Source organism: Carcharhinus amblyrhynchos, chromosome 11 (assembly GCF_965287045.1).
Source record: "Carcharhinus amblyrhynchos chromosome 11, sCarAmb.v2.hapA, whole genome shotgun sequence".
Taxonomy (NCBI): Eukaryota; Metazoa; Chordata; class Chondrichthyes; order Carcharhiniformes; family Carcharhinidae; genus Carcharhinus; species Carcharhinus amblyrhynchos.
Genome location: NC_137334.1, coordinates 12,813,330 through 12,837,228, shown reverse-complemented (window position 1 = coordinate 12,837,228; position 23,899 = coordinate 12,813,330).

The window sequence follows — 23,899 nt, the reverse complement described above, 5'->3', positions numbered from 1 at the left end:
GCAGCGGGAAGTGTAGACAGAGTCAGTGGATGGGAGGCTGGTTTGTGTGATGGATTGGGCTACGTTCACGACCTTTTGTAATTCCTTGCAGTCTTGGGCAGAGCAGGAACCATACCAAGCTGTATTACAGCCAGAAATAATGCTTTCTATGGTGCATGTATAAAAGTTGGTGAGAGTCATAGCTGACGTGCCAAATTTCCTTTGTCTTCTGACAAAGTAGAGGCATTGGTGGTTTTTTTTTAACTGTAGTATCGGCATGGGGGAATCAGGACAGGTTGTTGGTGATCTGGACACCCAAAAACTTTAAGCTCTTGGCACATATCTGTCTTTGGTCACCTGCAGTGTTCCAATGAAGCTCAACGCAAACTGGAGGAACTTCTGACTAGACACTTTATAGCTTTCCGGTCTCAACATCGAATTCAACAACTTCAGATGATTTGCTCTACCCCACCTTGACCCCTTTGTTTTTATTCTATTTCATTTCATTTTTTATTGTTCTCCATCTTTTATTTCTTTATTGTCTCTTTTCGTTTTTCTTCCTCTCTACTCTTTCCCCCTACTTTATCTTCCTTCATTCCCTCACCTTGTAGTGTAAATATCTCCCACTTTCTATGCCTTTTAGCTTTGACAATGGGTCATCTGGACTCGAAACATCAGCTCTTTTCTCTCCTTACAGATGCTGTCTGACCTGCTGAGATTTTCCAGCATTTTCTCCTTTGGTATGAGATACTGTTCCTTATGCTTGCATTGAGCTTCATTGGAATTGTGTAGGAGGCCCAGGATAGAGAGTTTGAATGGAATGAAGAATTAAACTGGCTAACAACTGGAAGCTCAGGATCATGTTGGGCGGCATGGTGGCACAATGGTTAGCACTATTACCTCACAGTGCCAGGGTCCCAGGTTTGATTCCTGGCTTGGGTCACTGTGCGGAGTTTGCACGTTCTCCCCATGTCTGCGTGGGTTTCTTTGGGGTGCTGCAGTTTCCTCCCATAGTCCAATGATGTGCGGGTTAGATTGCTTGGCACAGTGGTTAGCACTGCTGCCTCACAATGCCAGGGACCTGGGTTCATCATTGGGTCACTGTATGGAGTCTGCACATGCTCCCTTGTCTGCGTGGGTTTCCTCCAGGTGCTCCAGTTTCCTCCCACAGTGCAGGTTAGGCGCGTTGGCCATGCTAAATTCTCCCTCAGTGTACCCGGACAGGTACCGGGAGTGTGGCGATTGGGGGATTTTCACAGTAACTTCATTGCAGTGTTAATGTAAGCCTGCTTGTGACAATAATAAATAAACTTTGAACTTTAACATATGCTTTTCATATTATAATGTTTATTGGTTGTATTGATAGCTGACAAATTACATGGGAACACGAAAATCCCATTCATCCTCTTGGGTGATTCAATTAGATGATGGATCAGTACCTTAGTTTTATTTACCCGCAATGGTACCCTATTCTTTCATATCCTTACCTAACATAAACCTACTAATCTCCAGAGTAACCACTCACTTTGTGAACAATGAGGAATTATGAGATTAAAATCAACTAATATATTTTGCTCGTAATTGTACATATGTTGGCTCTTAAAGAAAAACAGATGGAAACAAATCCACTGTTGAAACATTTCTGAGAAAATGTAACCACTGCAGAATGGGAAAATTCTGAAGAAAGATAGGCTGGAAACCAGCAAACAGATTTATAAGATTTGAAAAGAGCAAGAGTCTAGAGCCAAATCAAATCCTCCTGCCCATCAGTTCTTGGTACTGTCATTTTTGCTTTATGTATAGGTAGAAAGTTCATTGTTACAGATTGCTGCCTGTAAACTTCTCCCAAATGTCCTTTCCACAGAAAAGAAATCTGGCTGTGAGCTACACAATGTGTGCCTAATTCACAACTGCCAATTTTCCAACTTTCCCAAGAAAAAATACCCTTTTAAAGAATGTAAAAGGTCCCATTCCAATAGGTTTGAAGAAGTGCAGGGAGGTTATTCACAGTGCCAATATTTATCCCTCAACTAACACAACTACAACAGATGATATGGACATTGCTGATTGTGGGAGCTTGCTGAATACAATTGGTGGCTGCATCAACTCTTCAACAGCTCTTCATTGGTTGTAAAGCACTATGGTATGATCTGAGGTCATAAACATTGCTACATATGTAAGTTCTTTCTGAAATAACTCCTCAGAGGCCAATACCCCTTCACCAATCTCAGATTTATTTGCATAGCAACAGTTTGACAAGTACTTCCTCGGACAGATTATGAACCCAGAGTGCCAGTAACCCTGACACTCCACATTATATACATGCCAGGGCTCCCTGAGAGGCCAAGTCATTATTGTTTTAATTAGGGAGCTTGTATTCTAAGAGGTCCACTTCATGGGCCTTGATAAAGCCATTACACTTTATTTCTTAAGCTTGCAATAACAACAATAAATTGCATTTATTTAAGTGCCTTTAATTCAAGAAAACACCATAAGTGTTATCAAACAGATATTTGACACTGAGCCACATTTGGAACATTAGGCCTGATGACTGAAAGTTTGGTCAAAATGTTAGGTTTTAAGGAGTGTATATAAGGAGGAAAGCGAGGTAGAGAGGAGAAAAGGTTTAGAGAGGGTATTCCACAGTTTCAGGGCCTTTACAGCTGAAAGCCAAAAGTGGGTGAGCATTTAAAATCCGAAATGCTCAAGAAGCCAGAAGAGTTAGAGTATGAATGCCTTGGGAGACTGCAGGGCTGGAGGAGATCACAGTGGTAGGGAGAGGTGAGGCCATGGTGCTATTTGAAAACATGGATGAGAATTTTGAAATTGGGGAGTTAATTGGGATCTGTTGTGGGTCAGCAGGTATGGAGGTGATAGATAAATGGGATTTTGTGAGACTGGACATACAAATATAGAGACCATTTCATATGTATCTCCAACATTAGCAATGGTTCTTCAAGCCCCCATATTGGTGGTTAACAGTGAGTTGCAACTCCAATGTTATGTCCAAAGATACATTCCACTCAAATTCACACCCACGGTGCTTCTGGGCCTGGTTCTTGTTCCCTGTTGTGGCTAGTTTGAGGAGTTGCAGATGTCGTCAGGAAAACAAAAAAGAGCTGGAGTGATCATTGGCAGTTCCTTGCAGACAGCTTCCAAATGTCATTTGCAGGGGCGAAAGAGCAGATCACCCACTCACTGTCTTATCCAAACAGATGTGTGAGACACTGGGCCAATTCTTTTCCCATCCTCGGGGATCAGCTCCTCACTAAACTGGAAATCTTATTACATAAGCTAAGAGAGACATCAAATACTTAGCTTAACTTGGATGGAAACCGTTACATCTTAGTAACTGAAGGACAACTTAAGATCCTAACAATATTGTATTATTGATCAGGCTCGAGATGTCATGGAGTAATACAACACATTTGAAAGACATTTAATCAAATGTAACAGCAAACTGGAATGACATAGTTCCAGCTGACTCATGATGCAGAGATTAGTACATCCAGTTCAGCATTTGCTTTATTGGCACAAGAATAAATGTGCTGTCTGATATTAGTTATGGTTATTTAACTGATTTATGTCAACTTCCTATGGCTGCTACATTTAACAAGGTGTTGTTGTCCTGTTTATTTGAAACTGCTGAGAGTTTTCATTAGAAAACAGAATGGGCAGACATAGAGGGGTCGAAGTTGACCGTGGGTGTCAGAGGGCCAGTAATCCAATACACCATATACGTACTAGCCATCATTCATTACACTGCCAGGTTATACACCAAGCCCATTATACACGCTCTCTGTTATACACTCTGCCAATTATACATTTATGGGATGTGGGCATTACTGGCTAGGCCAGCATTTATTGCCCCTCCCTTGTTGTCCATGAGAAACATAGAAACATAGAAGATAGGAGCAGGAGGAGGCCATGTGGCCCCTTCAAACCTACTCCGCTGTTTATTATGATCATGGCTAATCATCCAACTCAATAGCCGAATCCTATTTTCTCCCCATAATCTTTGATCCCATTCGCCCCAAGTGCTATATCCAGCTGCCTCTTGAATATATTCAATGTTTTGGCAATGAAGATGGTGGTGAGCTGCCTTCTTGAACTGCTGCACCCCCTGAGGTGAAGGTACACCTACAGCGTTGTTAGGCAGGGAGTTCCAGGATTTTGACCTAGCAACAGTGAAGGAACAGTGATAAATTTCCGAGTCAGGATGGTGAGTGATTTGGAGGGGAACTGCCAGGTAGGTAGTGTTTCCAGGTATTTGCTGCCTTCTAGATGGTTTTGGCCAAGGGTTTGGAAGATTCTGCCTAAGGAACCTTGGTGAGTTCCTACACTGCATCATGTAGATGGTACACATGGCTGCCACTGTGCTTCAGTTGTGGAGGGATTGAATGTTTGTGGAAAGGGTACCAATTAAGTGGACTGCTTTGTCTTGGGTGGTGTCAAGCTTCTTGAGTGTTGTTGCAGCTGCACCTATTCAGGCAAGTGGGGAGTATTCCATCACACTCCTGACTTGTGTCTTGTAGATGGTGGACAGACTTTGGGAAGTCAGGAGGTAAATTACTCACTGCAGGATTCCTAGCCTTTTACCTGCTCTGGTCACCACAGTATTTATATGGCTTGTCCAGTTCAGTTTCTGGTCAATGGTAACCCCCAGGTTGTTGATAGTGGGGGATTCAGCAATGGCAATGCCATTGAATGTCAAGAGCTGGTTAGATGCTGTCTTGTTGGAGATGATCACTGCATGGCACTTGTGTGGCATGAATGTTAGCAACCCTGATGGGGCGCTCTGGAAGACAAATGTGATGACGGCCTCCCAACAGTGGAACTGACTGGATTGGAGGTGTGTGGAAAGGGAAGAGAGGGAAAGGAGATGCTGTGGATTTAGCACAGCAGGATCAACTACCAGGTCCAAAATGTGGAGTACTTCTTCAAGGGCAACAGAAAAATCTTGGAGTGGGCCATGAAGAATGGATTTGGCACTGTTAAATTTGATGATCCTCACTATGCAGATGGTGCTGTTTATGGGTTGAATGGTGAAGAAGTTTGTGGGGAATTAATAATGGTTGAATGTGCTAGAGGCCCTTGAAGATGTAGTGGTTATACCTCTTGGTACAATGGTTATAGTTATAGAAGATCTGGAAGAGATAGATATGGATCTCCAAGCCGAAACCGTCCCTGTATGTTCAGGCAGAGGCTGCTTCCCTGAAGATGCTGAGATCCAGGAGAAGAGTATATGGTGTCACCAGTAGCTGTGTGCTGTGTACTTCCCTCCTAATATTCTCCTGTCTCTGGTTAAGAGTGTTTCCTACCAAGTTGGCCACAGGAGGTCACATGGCAGACTGATGAGGAATCAATGCAACATGGATCAGTAGTGGCCTTATCAAACTATGTAAGCAGAGTACTGAATCTTGGGAGAGATGTTCATTTGTGAGTGAGAGGAGGCTGCCTTAGAGAGGGAATGATTTACTGTGTTTGAAGTTTTTTTTGCTTCAGTTTCAGTTAAGTTTAAGTTTATTAATTGGTGTCACAAGTAGACATACATTAACTGCAATGAAGTTACTGTGAAAACGCCTAGTGACAGAGATTACATTAGGTGGAGCGGAATGCTCTCAGTTCAATCACTCACCATTGTCCAGATACAGTTTGAAGGTGAATGTTTATTTAACGCTTTTCACTCACCTAAAAGGAAAAAAAAAGAAATAAATACCTACATCTTTCTTTGAGTCTAACACCGTGAATGATGTGGTAGCACAGTGGTTAACACTGCTGCCTCACGGTGCCAGGGTCACTGTCTGTGTGGACTTTGCACGTTCTCCCTGTGGGTTTCTTCCTGGTGCTTCGATTTCTTCCCACAGCCCGAAAGGCGTGTTGGTTCAGTGCATTGGCCTTGCTAAATTCTCCCTCAGTGTATCCGAACAGGAGTGTAGCAACTAAGGGCTTTTCACAGTAACTTAATTGCAGCGTTAATGTAGGAATACTTGTGACACTAATAAATAAACATTATAAAAATGAGCAAAAAGTGAGAAGAAAAAATAAGAACTTGTTCAGTATTACAATTAAAAGCATGAACGAAGACACTTAGGAACAAAAGATGGCTTAAGAGCTATATCTGGAAAGACCTTTGGGAAGACAGCAGAAACTCTGTATTGAACAACAATTATACTTCATGCCCTTACAAGGGCCACAAGCATGACATGATGGGCTGAATGGCCTCCTTTTGTACTGTTACTATTCAGTGAATGTTACAAACCCTTTTTATTCAACATTAAGCATTGAAGCTACTGAGAAAATATTGGGAATATTCTTTGGACAATTCGACTGGTTCTGTTTCTCCTTTGCTTTTATTGTATTTTTTTCTCATTCTCCAAAGGGCCATATATTGCTGGAATTGTAATGAAGAGTGTTTTCATGACATGACCATTATTAATGAACAAGATCTAGCAGCAAACAGTTTTAGGATGCACTGTGAATTCCAGAAGTCTCTGGTTTATTTAAATGCCACTCTATTGTGGAACTCTTTTCCCCAGTAAGTGGTCAAGGTTGGGTCATTGAATATTTTTGACTACCCTAAGAGTCAAAGGATACAGGGAGTGTGTTAGGCAGGGAAAGTGGAATCTGGACCAGAATCATTTCCGCCATGATCTTATTAAATGGCAGAGCAGGCCCAAGGGCTGAATGACAACTCTTGCTCCAAATTTGTATGTTCTATGTTTGTTTCATGCAAATGGCATCTTGGCCTTGACCTCCCAGTTATGTTTTAAGAGCTTGCTGAATTTGCACTTCATTTGCCCATTAAGTTCACTCCAGAAAGTTAAGTGTGGCGATTGATAGTGCAAGCATATTTTTAACAGTCAGAAAATTGTTAGACTGGGAAACAACCTCAATCTTGCATGTACTAAATTGCTTGTAGGAGATTTCCCAATTGTCAAATCTTCCTTTCACTACACTACAGTGCAGAAGGAGACTATTCTGTCCATCGAGCCTGCACCACAATAATTCTACCTAGGCCCTACCCACCTAACCCCATGCACATATCCTAGCTAGTGCTCCTGACACTAAGGGGCAATTTAACATGGCTAATCAACCTAACCCGCACATCATTGGAGTGTGGAAGGAAACTGGAGCACCCAGAGGAAACCCACGTAGTCATGGGGAGACTGTGCAAACTCTGTGCAGATAGTCACCCAAGGCTGGAATCGACCCCTGTTCCTTGGTGATGTGAGGCAGCAGTACTAACCACTGTGCCACAGTGCCGCTCCCTCTATTGATTTTTTTAAAACTTGTTTTGACTCTAATTCACCCTATTTATTGCTTCATCATTCCTCTGCTCCATTCTTAACTCTGTTACAACCCTTGGCCAGACCTGGAAGATGATGGTGGTGGTGGAGTAAGTATGAGGTACATGTGAATTAACAAAGTGTGGTCAAACACACCATCCTACAAAGGAGACGCGACCAAGTCTATAGATTTCTCAAGAGATCATGGAGATGTCCGTCCCCCTGGGAGTCAACCAATCTCATTGAACCTTCATCTTGCTCACAAGGGTTTCCAATCTTCATCTTTGAAGATCCTGCCTTGGAATTCTCTCCAAATGTGTCTCTCATTTCGATGGCTTTAAAATTGGCCCACCTTGCAGAGTAACAGTCTCTCCTTCTGAGATTCCTTCTTCTTGGATTGCAAAGTGACGCAACACTAGCTTACACTTTCAGAGCTTATGGTCATGCCAAACAGAATACCCCCCGTCCAAAGGAGTACCTTTGCCAAAAGGCCCTCAATATTTCAAGTCGGTTCCCCACAGCCCTTTTGTTTGGCTTACTTTAACAGGAATCTGTTTCTATCTCTTTCTGCGTCTGTGATACTTTCAGGCTGATCAAACTCACTTGCTGAAGCAGAGTTGCTTGTTGACCATTGAACTGTTTTGGGAACCTATTAAAACATGACCAGAGAGAGTTACTGAGCAGAAACCACTAAGAATATTGAAACATCCTGCATCTATAAATGTTACAATGTTCATAGACTGCGAATTTAACACATGTACATGTTATTAATGCATTCATAACAAATCTCATTGGCTAAGAATGCAACGACACATAATTAAGAGCAGGAGTAGGTTATGTGGCCCTCTGAACCTGCCCCACCATTCAATAAGGTCTCAACTCCATTTTCCTGTCTGTCTCCCTAACTGCTAACTATCAGTAATCTGTCTAACTCTGCCTTGAATAAGTTCAATGACTTGGCTTCCACGGCTCTCTGGGAAAGAGAATTCCACATTCTGATGACCTTTTATGGGGGGAAGAGTTCTCCGTCTTAAATGCGAGGTCCTAGATTTTTAATCTGTGTCCCTTAATTCTAGCCTACCCACAAAAGGACACACCTCTTATCATCCACCATGTTAAGTAGCCTCAGAGTCTTATAGTTTCAGTAAGATCACATCTCAATCTTCTAAACTCCAATGAGTCTTACCTTACCTTACAAGGAAACTCTTCACCCTCGGAATCAATGAAATGAACACTAATTGCCCATTTGCGGGACTTAATTGGTGGGTGGGGCAGTCTATGGCCCTTCCTCCCCCAAACTTAATCGGGGTGGACACAGGGAGTTGGCGGGCATCCCCCCAGTCACCACCTCCCATCTGCCCTGCCACCAAATTGTCCATGAAGGAAGGCATAAGATTCTGCCCAAGAAGTGCAAGATGAAGTCTAATTAATGCCACAAAATACCCAGTTAGGCAGAACTATAACCCATCGTATGTTCTGAGCCAGTGTGGTCAGAACTTAAAAAAAATAATAATTGATTGGGAGCTTGAAGTTCAATCCAATGTACGTGAGAAAGTATGAAGTATGATGCCAAAGTATAGCCATAGTCATAGAGGTTTACAGCATGGAAGTATAAGACAAGAAATATGACACAGGAAGGTAAGGAAGTATTATTGCATAAAGGTGAGGAAGTATTATTGCAACTATACAAGACTTTGCTAAAGCCACACCTGGAGTACTGTGCACAGTTTTGGTTCCTGAATTTGAGGAAAGATGTAGTGGCATTGGAGACAGTTCAGACGAGGTTCACTAGATTGATGCCAGAGATGAGGGGTTTGTCATATGAAGAGAGATTGAACAGTTTAGGCCTGTAGTCCCTGGAATTTAGAAGAATGAGGAGCGATCAAATTGAGGTATACAAGATGATAAAAGGTATGGATAAAGTAGACATGGAGCAGATGCTTCTTCTGGTTGGGCATTCCAGGATGAGAGGTCATAGTCTTAGGATAGCAAAGTTAAAACAGAGTCGAGGAGAAACTACTTCTCCCAAAGGGTTGTGGATCTGTGAAATTCGCTACCCCATAGTGCAATGGATGCTGGGAGAGTGAGTACATTAAAAGGAGGAGTTAGACAGATTTTTAATTGGGAATGGGTTGAAAGGTTATGGGGAAAAGGCAGGAAAATGGGGATGAGGAGCATATCAGCCATGATCGAATGGCAGAGTGGGCTCGATGGACCGAATCGCCTAATTCTGCTCCTATATCTCATGAACTCATACAAAGTGAATATGCAGCATGTTGTGATTGGGTGTCCAGTACAACTTTTCATTACCCTTCCATTGCCGTGATGGTGTCAGACTGTTTGGAGTTCCTGAATCAGATGTTCTGCCAGTTTAGAAACTCTAAAGCCATTGTCTTCAACCCCTGCAACAAACTTTAAAGCCCTGGGCTCTTCATCATCAGCCAACATCATTAAAACAGATCATCTGATCGTTGCCACATGACTGTTTATGGGATCTTGCTGTTCACATTGAAAGGGTGACGATGTTTGGGAAGTACTTCTTTGGCTGAAAAGTGCTTTGGAAGGTGCTGCATAAATGTAAAATGCTCTTCCTTTCATGACGTAATGTCATCCAGTCATATCTGAATGTTTGTTATAATTAGCAACATTTGAATAAAAGCTTTCTGTTAAAATTGTATAATATCCGTATAGCATATTGCATTAAGCAATGGAGCCACATTACCCTGGTAACCAGTGTTTTGCTTATTTGCTGAAATAGTTTCCTGCAACCTATCTACAAACACTCATTTCCAGAAAAGCTGGAGAAAGCTATTTTAGCGAGTCAGCGGAGAATTTATGAGCGGGGGCTGATAATGTCACTTCGAGTACAGTCATTGTTTGGGCAGACAGATGTGGGAGCCAAGCAGTAGACATAAATGGTGCCAGCGCAGGGAAGGAGAGCAGTCCGACCTTCCCAGAATCACTGCGAGATTCTGATTTGTTGGGACCCCCAATAAACGACGTGACTTATCGGAACATAGCCCACCAGTAAGATCAGCTGAACAAATAAACAGCGCTCTGATGGATTAAACTGTTGACTTGGCTTTGAAGAAAGCAAAAGCAGGAGCAGAAAGTTTTTTCCACATGAAAAACCAGACACTAGTCTGAAGGAAACCGATTACTGGGAATTTCCAGCAAGGGGCAGCCAAGAAGCATCAATTAAAATCTCCACTTGAAGTAGATAAAGTTAATGTATCATTGATGCCCCTCAACCCATACATGATCAATGTGTATTCCAGAAAGGAGAATATGCAATACAAAGAAATTGTTTAAATATTTCAATGGACTGATTATATTATCTACTGAAGGAATGTATATTTGACAGTTGACAGGCTCCCAGCTGCAGAGTTCTAAGAAATACAGATGGAAGGGATAACATTTTGAACATTATTTAGAAAGAGATTTTTGCAAATCCGCAGTCACTCATTTCAATTATTTCTAATGTCCAATGGCCTGGTGAATAAACAGTGCAGAATGAGGGTTACCAGCTCTGCCTGGATGTTTTCCTGAAGGTTTCGTCACGTGAACTCCCAGACCCAATCACCCCGCCCAATCAACCAGACCTTTAATCCCTTCCTCAATAATTTTCCAACTAATAAACCAAAGTGTTCAAGGGGAATTGAACCCAACACAAGGTTGTCTTGAATGCTCCTATGTTTGTTCACAGCAACATCAGCAGGTGCCAAGAGTTATGGAGACTATCCTTCAAGGGCTACCCAAGGTAGCAGCTTACTTAGATGAGGGGTGGCACTGTGGCACAGTGGTTAGCACTGCTGCCTGACAGCGCCAGGGACCTAGGTTCAATTCCAGCCTCGGGTACCTATGTGGAGTTTGCACATTCTCCCCGTGTCTGCATGGTTTTACTCCGAGTGCTCCGGTTTCCTCCCACAACTGTGCCAGTTAGGTGCATTGGCCATGCTAAATTGCCCTTAGTGCCAGGGGATTAGAAGGGTAAATGCCGCACCAACCAAATATGGGGAAGCATCACAAGTTAATGCAAGTTCTTTCTTCAGGTTGAAACGGGCCAGTAGGTTAGATGACAGTGATGTCATGAGTCAGGGATAGGGCCTGGGTGGGACTGTGGTCAGTACAGACTCGATGGGCCAAATGGCCTTCTTCTGCACTGTAGGATTCTATGATTCTATGATGTGTTGGTCATGGGGGGAGGCTTCAGAACAGGAACACCTGACCAATCTGAAAGAAGTCTTGCAGAAGTTTTCCAGAGGGGGAGTTTGCTCGAAGAGGGAGAAATATGTTTTCCAAACAACCAAAGTAGCCTATTCAAGTTACCAAGTAGACGGTAAGGAGTTATATCCAGTAGAGGATAAGGCAGAGGCCATCAAGGAAGCACCAACCCCAAGGAACACTGTGGATTTAAAATCCTTCCTGGGATTCGTCAATTACTACGAAAAATTTATCCTGAATTTGGCTTTGTGCTGACCCCCTTGCATGTCCTACCAAGCAAATACCAAAGGTGTTCCTGGGTAGCTCTGCTGATAGAGGCCTTTTCTAAAGGTAAACGCCAATCACTGTCATCTAACTTATGACCCGAAGAAAGAACTTGCATTTACTTGTGATCCTTCCCCATATCGGGGTTGGTGCAGTGCAGTCACATTGCTGGAAGGACAAGAAAAAAACCCATCGTGTATGCCTCCAGGACTCTTTTGGATGTGGAGTGAAGGTATTCTCAAATTAAAAATGAAGGGTTGGTGTTCGTACTTGGTGTGAAGAGGCTCCATCAAAACATCTATGGTCAATAGTTTTTTATAGTTACTCTGAGATGCTCCCTCTGAAAAAGGAAATCCTCGGTATTGCTCATACTGCCTGTCCTTCAGTAGACCTCTGACTGAGAGCCAAGTGGGGTTGCGGGGTGAAACATGGACATAAGCGGGGGGTATGCTGTGAGGCCACAAAGGTCACACGGGATCATCAATAGATCTCCAGTGGGTTTCATGGAGTACGTCTTATTGAACAGATAGAGGCTCACCCATTGGGAAGCAGTCAGCAGGGCTCTTTAAGCCTGTAACTTTACCCAAACTATTGTTGTGGGTCCCATGGCAAAGACTACGTGACTATAAACTGCAGGCGTAGCCTTTTCTTTGGTACACAACAAGGGTGTTGGTGATGGGAAACTGGCGTTACACTGAATGACTACACTGCTGGTCTTTATTAGGCGCAGTGATTGATCTTTGGTTGACATGTTTTGTGGACATTTTTATGTTGAATGCATTGCAAAATTACTGTTGCTCATCTGCCAACATGGATGTTTCGTACTGTGAGCTGAGGAGTTTTTGTGATATGTGACCTACATGTTCACACAGCAGCTGTCCACAGATTGCAATGGGTCATTGTCAGAATCAAAAATGGAGTGATTCAGCCTGGTCAGATACTCTAGCAGAAGAGACAGTTTACTGTGTTTCAGCTCTCTCCCACAGGATTCTAAGATGTTAGCCTTTCTTTTCCATTATTCATTTTCTGTGTATTGTTTGCCAATTTCTTGAGTATCACTGTGCTTAGTATACCTCCATTCATTCGATGTTCTGTAGCTTTTACAGGAGAAGGCCCATGTCAGACTGGTCCTTGAATATGATGAATGGAGAAAGCAGTTTTCTTGTTCAGTGCTTGCCTGCTGATTCAATGTGTGCCTTAGTCAGTATGCCCAAGTTCAATACATGCCTGAACTCAATGTGTGCCTTCTGTCATGAGGCTACGCCGCTTTCCTTTTGAAAATATGACTTTTCAACTTACAGCTGACTGGAAATTTTGCAATTTGAAATGAGGCTACTTAAAAATGTAAGGCCAACTCCCAAGCTGCAGGTGAAAAAACAACCAAGGGGAGTGTAATGAGAGAGAAAGAGAAACATTTCCTACGATTCAGAAACCCATCAAACCTCCTCACTGTCTGACGGAGAGACATTGAACGGAAGTGCTGGGATATTGAGATAATGGCTGCCATGGACAGACATACCCAAAGCCCCTTGGAAATACACAATGGACGAAGTATAACAGGTCAGGCTGCAGCCATTGTAAGAGAAATCTGCAAAAAAGACTTCGGTAGAAGAGACAGATTAAACTCCCACTCTTTCTCTCTTTTGGAGCGATCGTATTTTCTGATTCAGAAGCCAACATTATGAGGTACCTACCAGCAAACTGAGACCTCATAATTTCATCTCCTCCATTTGACCACATTTGACTACAACATTTAAATATCTACACCTCAGAGACAATCAAAGGACATTTAACCATATATTCTTTTAATTTGTTTCACTGGACTCTATCCTCACACGCAGCTCACTTTTACCTGGTGGGTATGGGTGCTTAAAATTGAGGCCACCTAACTTTGTGAAATAATTCTCCTCGGAATTCAAAAACTCCATACTCTTTCCGTTAAGAACTCACACAGAGGAAGATTGTGTAACAGAGACCAGGCAGGCAACAACTTTAGCTGATGTTTATAAGCTTATCCAGAATATCTTGTTCCAAAGGAAATCCTCTCCCAGTCACACCCCAACCAACTGAGAAGGCTGGAAGGTGGCAGAGCGATAGGAAACTGAACACTGCTGAAAGCTCTCTCTCTCGCTCTCTCTCCCTCTTCAAGGAACCAGTTCATGGGACAATGTGATTAGAAAATTACTAGCGAACTGAGACCTCAAATTTATAACATCTTCTCCATCTGACTGCACCCACAGGACACCTTCACAGTGACTTCATTGCAGTGTTAATGAAAACTTACTTGTGACACTAGTAAATAAACTTTAAACTAACTGTATATTCTTTTAATTCTTTTCTACTGAACTCTATCTCCCCTCATTTCTGATGTACGTGTGTGTGTGTGTGTGTGTGTGTGTGAATGTGTGGAAGCTATTGAAAGGGTGCAGAGGAGATTTACAAGGATGTTGCCTGGATTGGGTGGCATGCCTTATGAGGATAGGTTGAGTGAGCTCGGTCTTTTCTCCTTAGAGTGATGAAGGATGAGAGGTGACCTGATAGAAGGGTGTAAGATGTTGAGAGGTATTGCTCAGGTGGATTCTCAGAGGCTTTTTCCAAGGGCTGAAATGGTTGCTATGAGAGGACGCAGGTTTACGGTTCTGGGGAGTAAGTACAGAGGAGATGTCAGGGGTAAGTTTTTCACTCAAAGGGTGGTGGGTGAGTGGAATCGGCTGCCGTCAGTGGGGGCAAACTCAATAGGATCTTTCAAGAGACTTCTGGATGAATACATGGAACTTAATAGAATTGAGGGTGATAGGTAAGCCTAGTAGGTATGCATATCATTGGCGTAACTTGTGGGCCGAAGGGCCTGTTTGTGCTGTAGTTTTTCTATGTTCTATGGACGGGTTCATGGATGAGAGGGGTGTGGAGGGATATGATCCAAGTGCAGGTCAGTGGGACTAAGCAAAAAATGGTTCGGCACAGACAAGAAGGGCCAAAAGGCCTGTTTCTGAGCTGTAATTTTCTATGGTCCTATGGTTCTATGGAGTGTGTGTGTGTGTGTGTGTGTGTGTGTGTGTGTGTGTGTGTGTGTGTGTGTGTGTGTGTGTGTGTGTGTGTGTGTGTGTGTGTGTGTGTGTGTGTGTGTGTGACATCTCCTGTTTTTGTTTTACTTTGGGTTTTGTTGGGGATAAATTTGTTCTTTAACTGAAGGCAACCTAATTGGCTCCTTATTTCTCAGTTGAAGTATAGACTTTTGGATCTGGAAAGAGGCATATCCTTCATGGTAAAGAGACTTAAACCTTACGCCCATCTGAGGAGGTTGAATAGAACCAAAGAGCGAAGAAAATTACAGCACAGGAACAGGCTCTTCAGCTTCCAAGCTTGCACTGTCTGCGCTGCCCGATTGAACTAAAACCCCTACCTTTCTGGGACCTTATCCTTCTAATCCCATCCTATTCATGTATTTGATAAGACAGCCCTTAAAAGTCACTAACATATTTGCTTCCACTACCTCCCCCGGCAGTGAGTTCCAGACTCTGTGTAAAAAAAAAACTTGCCTTGTACTTCTCTTTTAAACCTTGCCCCTCACACCTTAAACCTATGTCCCCTAGTAATTGACTCTTCCACCCTGGGAAAAAGCTTCTGACTGTCCACTCTCTCCGTGACCCTTATAATCTTGCAGACTTCTATCAGATTCCCCCTCAACCTCCATCATTCCAGTGAAAACAAACCAAGTTTCTCCTCATTGCTAATGCCCTTCATACCAGGCAACATCCTGGTAAATCTTTTCTGTAAAGGGGAGCCAGCTCATTCCTTCTCACCTAGTTGTAACACATGAGTTCAATGTGTGAACGTATTTAATGATGCTTGTGGTTTAACAATAGCTTACAGTTCAATGCACACCTGCAGTTCAATGCATGGATGTGATTCATTGTAATGTTGCAGTTTAATAAAACTCCTCCATTAAGTACATACGATGAGCAAACTGCAAAAGTGGATTGGCTGCCTGCCCATGTTGCCCATACACTGACCTGAAATTCACACAGGCAATGTAATATTCTGGTCAGTTGGAGATTTAATCCTTTCAAGTAGCTCCATAATTGTCGGCGAGCGAGCTATAGATCCACACTTGTGTCCATGGATCAAAATATTGAGTGCAAGATGACATCAGGATGCCCATGTGACTTCACACGTTTCTGGGTCAGTCACGTGCATGCCCTGAGCAGTGTAAAGTTCTGTCCCGTGTGATAGCTGAGTGGTTATAGAACAGAAGGAGGCCATTTGGCCCATTGGGTCTGTACTGACCACAATTCCACCCAGGCCCAATTCCTGTAACCCCACACATTTACCCTACTAATCCCCCGACACTAGAGTTAACTCAGCATGGCCAACCAACCTAACCTGCACATCTTTGGACTGTGGGAGGAAACTAGAGCACCCGGAGGAAATCCATGCAGATACACTGTGGGGTTACAGCGCTAACCACTATACCACGGTGTTACTGGACGAGTAATACGGAGGCTTGGGGTCAAAGTCCCACCTGAACAGTTGGGAAATTTAAATTCAGTTAATTAAATAAATCTGGAAATAAAAAGCTAACACCATTGTTTTGGACTTTGAAACTATCAGATTGTTATAAAAACCTCACCAAACTGCATCAAGAAAGGAAATATTGCTTTCTTTACCTGTTGTTTGATTTGATTTGATTAGATTTGATTCATTATTATCACATGTATTAACGTACAGTGAAAAGTATTGTTTCTTTTGCACTATACAGACAAACCATACCGTTCATAGAGAAGGAAAGGAGAGAATGGCGAACATTGTGTTACAGTCATAGTAGGGTGTAGAGAAAGATCAACTTAATGCAAGGTAAGTCCATTCAAAAGTCTGACAGCAGCAGGGAAGAAGCTGCTCTTGAGTTGGTTGATACGTGACCTCAGACTTTTGCATGGCCGAGAGAATTCCGGGGTGTGTGAGGTCCTTAATTACGCTGACTGCTTTGCCGGAGCAGTGGGAAGTGTAGACAGAGTCAATAGATGGGAGGCTGGTTTGCATGATGGATTGTGCTACGTTCACAACCTTTTGTAGTTCCTTGCGGTCTTGGGCAGAGCAGGAGCATACCAGATACAACCAGAAAGAATGTTTCCTATGGTGTATCTGTAAAAGTTGGTGAGAGTCATGTCAAATTTCCTTAGTCTTCTGAGAAAGTAGAGGCGTTGGTGGGCCTTCTTAACTATAGTGTCAGCATGGGGAGACCAGGACAGGTTGTTGGTGATCTGGATGCCTAAAAACTTGAATCTCTCAATCCTTTCTACTTCACCTCCTTTGATGTAGACTGGGGCATGTTCTCATTTATGCTTCCTGAAGTTGATGATAATCTCCTTCATTTTGTTGACATTGAGGGAGAGATTATTGTTGTTGCACCAGTTCACCAGATTCTCTATCTCATTCCTGTACTCTGTCTCGTCATTGTTTGAGATCCGACCCACTATGGTGGTGTCATCAGCAAACATGAAAATCGAATTGGAGGGGAATTTGGCCACACAGTCATAGGTGTATAAGGAGTATAGTAGGGGGCGGAGAACACAGCCTTGTGGGGCACTGGTGTTGAGGATGATTGTGGAGGAGATGTTGTTGCTTATCCTCACTGTTTGTGGTCTGTGCTTCAGGACGTTCTGAATTCAGTCGCAGAAGGAGATACCGAGGCCCAGGCCACAGAGTTTGGAGATGAGTTTCATGGGATTAATGATGTTGAAGGCTGAGCTGTAGTCAATAAATAGAAGTCTGACATAGGTGCCCTTGTCATCTAGATGTCCCAGGGTTGAGTGCAGAACTAGGGAGATGGCATCTGCTGTAGACCTGTTGTGACAATATGCAAACTGTAGTAGATCCAGGTAGTCTGGGAGGCTAGAATTGATTTGTGCCATGACTAACCTATCGAAGCACTTCATAACAATGGATGTCAGTGCCGCCAGCCGATAGTCATTAAGGCACACTGCTTGGTTTTTCTTAGGTACTGGGATCATCTTCTTAAAGCAGATAGGGACCTCAGATCATTGTAAAGAGAGGCTGAAAATATCTGCGAATACCCCTGCCAGCTGATCCACACAGGATCTGAGTGTTCGTCTGGGTACCCCATCCGGGCCAGTCGCTGTTTGTGGGTTGACTTTGAGAAAGCTACTCTGACATCTGCAATGGTCACCCCCGATAGAGGTTCGTCCAGGGCTGCCAGTTAGAGGGCATGCTCTCGCTGATCTCTTGCTCAAAACGGGCATAGAATGCATTGAGCTTATCAGAGAGAGGTGTGTTGGAGCTGGCAATTTTACATGCCTTCATCTTGTAGCATGTTATGTCTTGCAAACCTTGCCATAGTCAGCAGGGGTGGCCCATATATGATTTGTAATGTGTGTTATGGCCCATATGTGATTTCAAACCCACTGCAATGTGGCTAGCTGCAAAAGATCAGTAGGGAAACCCTACAAGGGTGGCACAGTGGTTAGCACTGCTGCCTCACAGCATGAGAGACCTGGGTTCAATTCCGGCCTTGGGTGACTCTCCCTGTGCCTGTGTGGGTTTCCCCTGGGTGCTCTGGCTTCCTCCCACAGTCCAAAGATGTGCAGGTTAGGTGGTTTGGCGATGCTAAATTATCCTTTATTGTCCAAAGATGTGTAAGTTAGCTGGATCCAAACCTTGAATGTCAGATGTTGGCCTTTCAGACACAGACCCTTCAAATTCTCTTTTTGACGTGAAGATTTGATCTCCTCCTAACTCTTTCGCTATCAGTTTGTAACATATAAGAAATGGGTCCTGGCTTGCAAGGATTGTGGCAGGCACCTACTTCTCACATGAAAATTATTTTTTTTTTGGTTTTGAAGCGTATTCTCAGCGAGTAACTTGGTTTTGTTGTTGTTGCTCTACTATGGTAGAAGTGTAAGACAGTAAGAGTAAATCAAATTTCGTTCTCAACTTCTTCTTTTGAGTCAAGTCTTAGAATCCGTAGAATCCCTACACTGTAGAAGGAGGCCACTCTCGAGTCTGCACTGACCACAATCACACCTAGGTCCTATTCCCATGTACTCTGCTAATCCCTCTGATACCAAGGTCAATTTAGCATGGCCAATGCACCTAACCCGCACATCTTTGGACTGTGGAGGAAACCGGAGCAGCCAGAGGAAACCCGCACAGACACAGGGAGAATGTGCAAACTCCACACAGACAGTGGCTGGAATTGAACCCGGGTCCCTAGCGCTGTGAGGCAGCTGTGCTAACCACTGTGCTGCCATGCCTCCCTAAGCCTACTGCACCTGGTATTCCCAGGCCATCTCCCATCCAATTACTAACCAGGCTTGAGTCTGCTTAGCTTCTGAGATCAGACGAGATCAGGTGTTTTTCTTTCAGACTCTCATGGCTCGGCTACAATCAACAATAGTTTCATGTTGATTGGTAGGTTCGGTAGGTTCTTAATTCCGGATATTTTTTTTAATTGAATTCAAATTCCACTATCTGCCATTATGAGATTCGAACCTGGGTCTCCAGAACATTAGCTGAGTTTCTGGATTAATAGTCTAGCGATAATACCACTAGGTCAACACATCCCTGATAAAGCCCAGACTGTCTGTCTGCAGGAACAGCCGTGCAGGGTCAAAATGTAGAGACTTTGGAAACAAATGAATCTCACTGGTGGGATCTCGTTTCCCAGTTTTGGACCAACCTTGCCTACTGAGTGATTGGAACACCCTGGGGAAGGAGGGAGATGGGAATCGAATTTGAATGCACCAGCAAGCAAGCACTCACTCCGGATATTGAGACCGCACTAAATATTCAGCAGGTGTTAGCATGATGTTACGCCAGTTACAATGGGCCGACTGAAGTGAAAACCTGATACCTTTATTTCTGAGGGGGGATATCAGAGGTGAACACAAATGCAGCATCACACCCCGGCTCCTCCATGTTAGGTTTGTGTTCAAATAGTAGCTGAGTAGGGACCTGCCCTTGTTGAGAGCTGCTAACTGGGTGGGAGGCGGTCACCACCAGGAGCAGTACTAGGGGCGACTATGAGGTCCTGGGGTCCTGCTTTGAGAGAGGCCAGGAGCAAGGGCAGTGTGGGGGTATGAGAGAGGGGTGGGGGAGGTGGGGCAGGGGAAGGAGTAGACTTGCCTGCAGCAGGGCTTCTTTACTCTATTCTTGGTGTGAGAGAGACACGGCACAGACATCCTCACACTCTGCAGGAGTTAAGTGCTGGCTGTGTATGTGTGGGTTCATTGAACTAGGCAGCATGAAATGACAGGATGGGGGCTCTGTGAACGGAACAGAGTGAACAGAATGAGTTATTATTTGTAATTATACACAGCAGTGACCTTCCTATATTTGTGTCTACTTTCACCTGTGCCAACTAGGTGCCTATCATTTCTTACTACTCTTCCTCACCCTCCCACTACATCTAGATGCTTCCCCAGGATCCACAGCTGAGGTTGAGGAGGTCTGCTGACTTCCGCGCTGTTGCCTGAGATGATCTTGCTGAGTGCCTGGAGGGGGGCCTGGACCTTGGCCTGCTTTCCAGCAGTGCGGGTATTGTAGTGTTGCCCTCATTGATGTACCCTCCATGCTTGTGGTGTATGATTCTGCAAGCACAGAGGAATGATCACTCTAATGCTCACTGATCTCTGTTTTGCACCATTAACTCAAATTCTCTTTGGTATGGCTTGAATTCCGGATTTCTCCTCTGTTCATCCAATGGTATTCCTTTCAAGATCATATCCATGATCTTCCCCATTAGCAGATCTGATCTGGTGTGCCTTTGCACTTGTATTAGCTTCATACTTAATCTGGGAAGAGTACAAGATGTTCGCATAGTTCTCCTGTGATTTGGTTTTGTCCTGAATTTATAGATGTGATAGAGCATGGCATTCATATGTTGCTTCATATACTGTTTTTAATCTCATAATTATACACTGATAAGAGACCATCTCTGCAAATGGCTCGCAGCTAGAGACAGTATTCCTTTGTAAGAACTAAAGTTGGTTGTTAAAGGCCTGTGAACAAGTTAAAATGTTTTCCATACAGATAGTGATGAAAACTCTTTAATAAAGCAGCTGAAGATGGTTCAGCCTAGCACACTACTCCGAGAAACTCCTGCAGTGATGTCCTGGAACTGAGATAACCTCCAATTATTCCCCTGTGTGACAATTATGACTTCAATTTGTGGAAGGTTTTCCCCAATTTCCATTGATTCCAGTCTTGCTAGGACTCCTTAATGCCATACTTGGTTAAATGTTGCCTTGCTGCCAATGGCTGTTACTCTCACCTCACCTCTGAAATTTAGCTCTTTTGTCCATGTTTGAACCAAGGCTGTAATGAGGTCAAAAGCTGAATGACCCTAACGGGACCCAAACTGGGCATCACTGAGCAGGTTATTATGACAAAAAACAAATAACAAAGAAAAGTACAGCACAGAACAGGCTCTTTGATCTTCCAAACCTGCACCGAGCTTGATGCCTGCCTTATCTAAAACAATATGCAATTACGGAGTCCGTATTCTTCCTTCCCTGTCCTGTTCCGTATTCATCTCGATCCCCCTTAAGTGCCGCTTTCGTTCCTGCTCCCACCACCTCCCCAGGCAGCACATTCCAGATATTCACTACCCTCTGTATAAAGAACTTGCCTCACACATCTCTAAAATTTTCCCCACGTGCCTTAAATTGATGTCCCCTAACACTTGACTTTCCTAGCCTAGGAAAGAGCATTTAACTATATTGCTGAGTAAGTGTTGCTTGATAGCACTGTTGATGACTCCTTCCATCACTTTACTAATGATTAAGAGTAGACTGATGGGGCATGAATTGACTGGGTTGGATCTGTCCGGTTTCTTGTGTACAGAGTATACCCAGGCAATTTTCCACATAACTGAGTAGATTCCTGTGTTGTTGCTGTACTGGAGCAGCTTGGCTAGGGGTATGGCAAATATTCGGTACTGTTGCTGGAATATTGTCAGGGCCCGTAGCCTATGCAGCATCTAGTGCCTTCAGCCACTTCTTAACATTATGTGGGGTGAATCGAATTGGTTGAAGACTGGCAGTTGTGATGCTGGGGACCTCTGGAGGAGAACTGAGATGGATCATCCACTCGACATTTCTGGGTGATGCCTGGTTGCGAATGCTTCAACCTTATCTTTTGTACAGATGTGCTGGACTCCTCCATCATTGAGGATGGGGATATTTGTGGAGCTTCCTCCTCCAGTGAACTGTTTAATTGCCCACCACCATCCATGGCTAGATGTGGCAGGACAGGATTAATTGCACAATGTTTATTTACACAAGATAAAGAGGTGTCAAGTGCTTGTAGTTTCTAATATTGATATTTTAAATTTGGATGATTGACACTTCATTGGGCTGAAGTAAAATCAGATTTTAAAAATAATTATGAATGTTTTTGCTAAAGAGAAAGCTTCTCTGTACATGTCATTATTACTACAGGGTTCATTCATAAATAGAATCATCATAGAATCCATACAGTGCAAAAGGAAGCCATTCAGCCCATTGAATCTATACTGACCACAATTCCACCCTGGCCCTATTCTTGTAATCTCACACATTTACCCTGCTAATCCCCCTGATATTAAGGTCAATTTAGCATGGCCAATCAACCTAACCCACATATCTTTGGACTGTGGGAGAAAACCGGAGCACCCAGAGAAAGCCCATGCAGACATGGGAGAATGTGCAAACTCCACTCAGTGACCTGAGGCCGGAATTGAACCTGGGTCCCTGGTGCTGTGAGGCAGCAGTGCTTACTGCTGTGTTGCCTTTTGCGCTACCGTGCTGCCCTTAATTGGTTCTGAACAATCTGCATACTGGGTGAATAGGCATGGAAGTACCATAGGTTGGCATGGAGGGACCACTGGGGATGGAAAGAGGCACATACATTAACACTGAGGGTATGAGGGACTGTGGGGGTGGGCAGCTAGAGGGGCATGAATTGGTATGGATGGGGCGCGGGAAGTTGTGGGGGTGAGAGAAGGTGAGGACTGAGGGCTAAAGGTCCTACTATTAAATAAAATAACTGGGACAAAATCCCAAAGCATCAGGGTAGGCCCAGCCCACTTCAGCAGCCGCTGTGGCTGCCTCTAAATTGTTTGTGGCGTTGGCAGGCCTGATTCCAGTTAACATCATACACCACTTTCTGGCTGCCATTTTCTTGGTCAATCAATGAGACTGGAATGAATATTGTTCAAAAACAACTTGACTCTTGATATGTTCTAGTCTAAATGCCCAACTGAAATTCAATTTAAAAAAACTTGTCCATGATATTGACTTAATGCAATGGCATATTTTGTTTGGATTCATAGTGAGGTTGGCTGGAATCAGCATTGTACTTGCCAGCTTTCCAATATAATGCTGAGAGAATGACATCTCCCATTACTTCCACAGAAGTAGTGAAAATCTCTAATGTGGTTTCATTTGGCTTCTTGTGCAATGAGAACCAGCAAAAAAATGAAGAATTGTTGGATCCTGGTTGGGCCCAACTCTTCTAGCAATTTTCTGGAATGGGTTGCCAAGAAGTGTGCTTCGAGCTTGGATACTCATTTCATCCAAGTATTGCCATTTATAGAGGAACCAATCCAATACATGGGCTGACAATACAAGTGGCTATTGACATGCAGGGTTTCATTTCGTTTCTGCCAAAACCTTTCTTAATGCAGTTCGTGGAACTAACATACACACATGCATGTGGAAGATCATGCGCAGCATAGTTCCTATGACTGATGTTACTCTAACTGACTTATCATATCCTGCTTTCGGTTTCCCTCATTTCTTTAGCAGAGGTGTTCTTTCACTTTCAAAGAAAGATACCATTTTACTCCAGGTACATTTGAATTTTTGTGACCTGCCACCTTCTCTTGAGGACACACTTCATATTCTTAACCAAGAAGAGCTCGGATTGATGGAAGAAATTCCACATGCAGAGGACAAATTGGACAAGCTCTGTGATATTGCTGGAGGGAAGAATTAGGACACCAGCCAGAAGCTATCCATAAAGTTACAAAGCCAATGTTTAGAGTGGACCAGGCAAAAACAAATTCATTTCTTGCTTGCTCCAAAAACAAATTCAAGGTCCAATTGAGTCCAAATCATGGTCCCCACAAGGGAGATAAGCAAGAT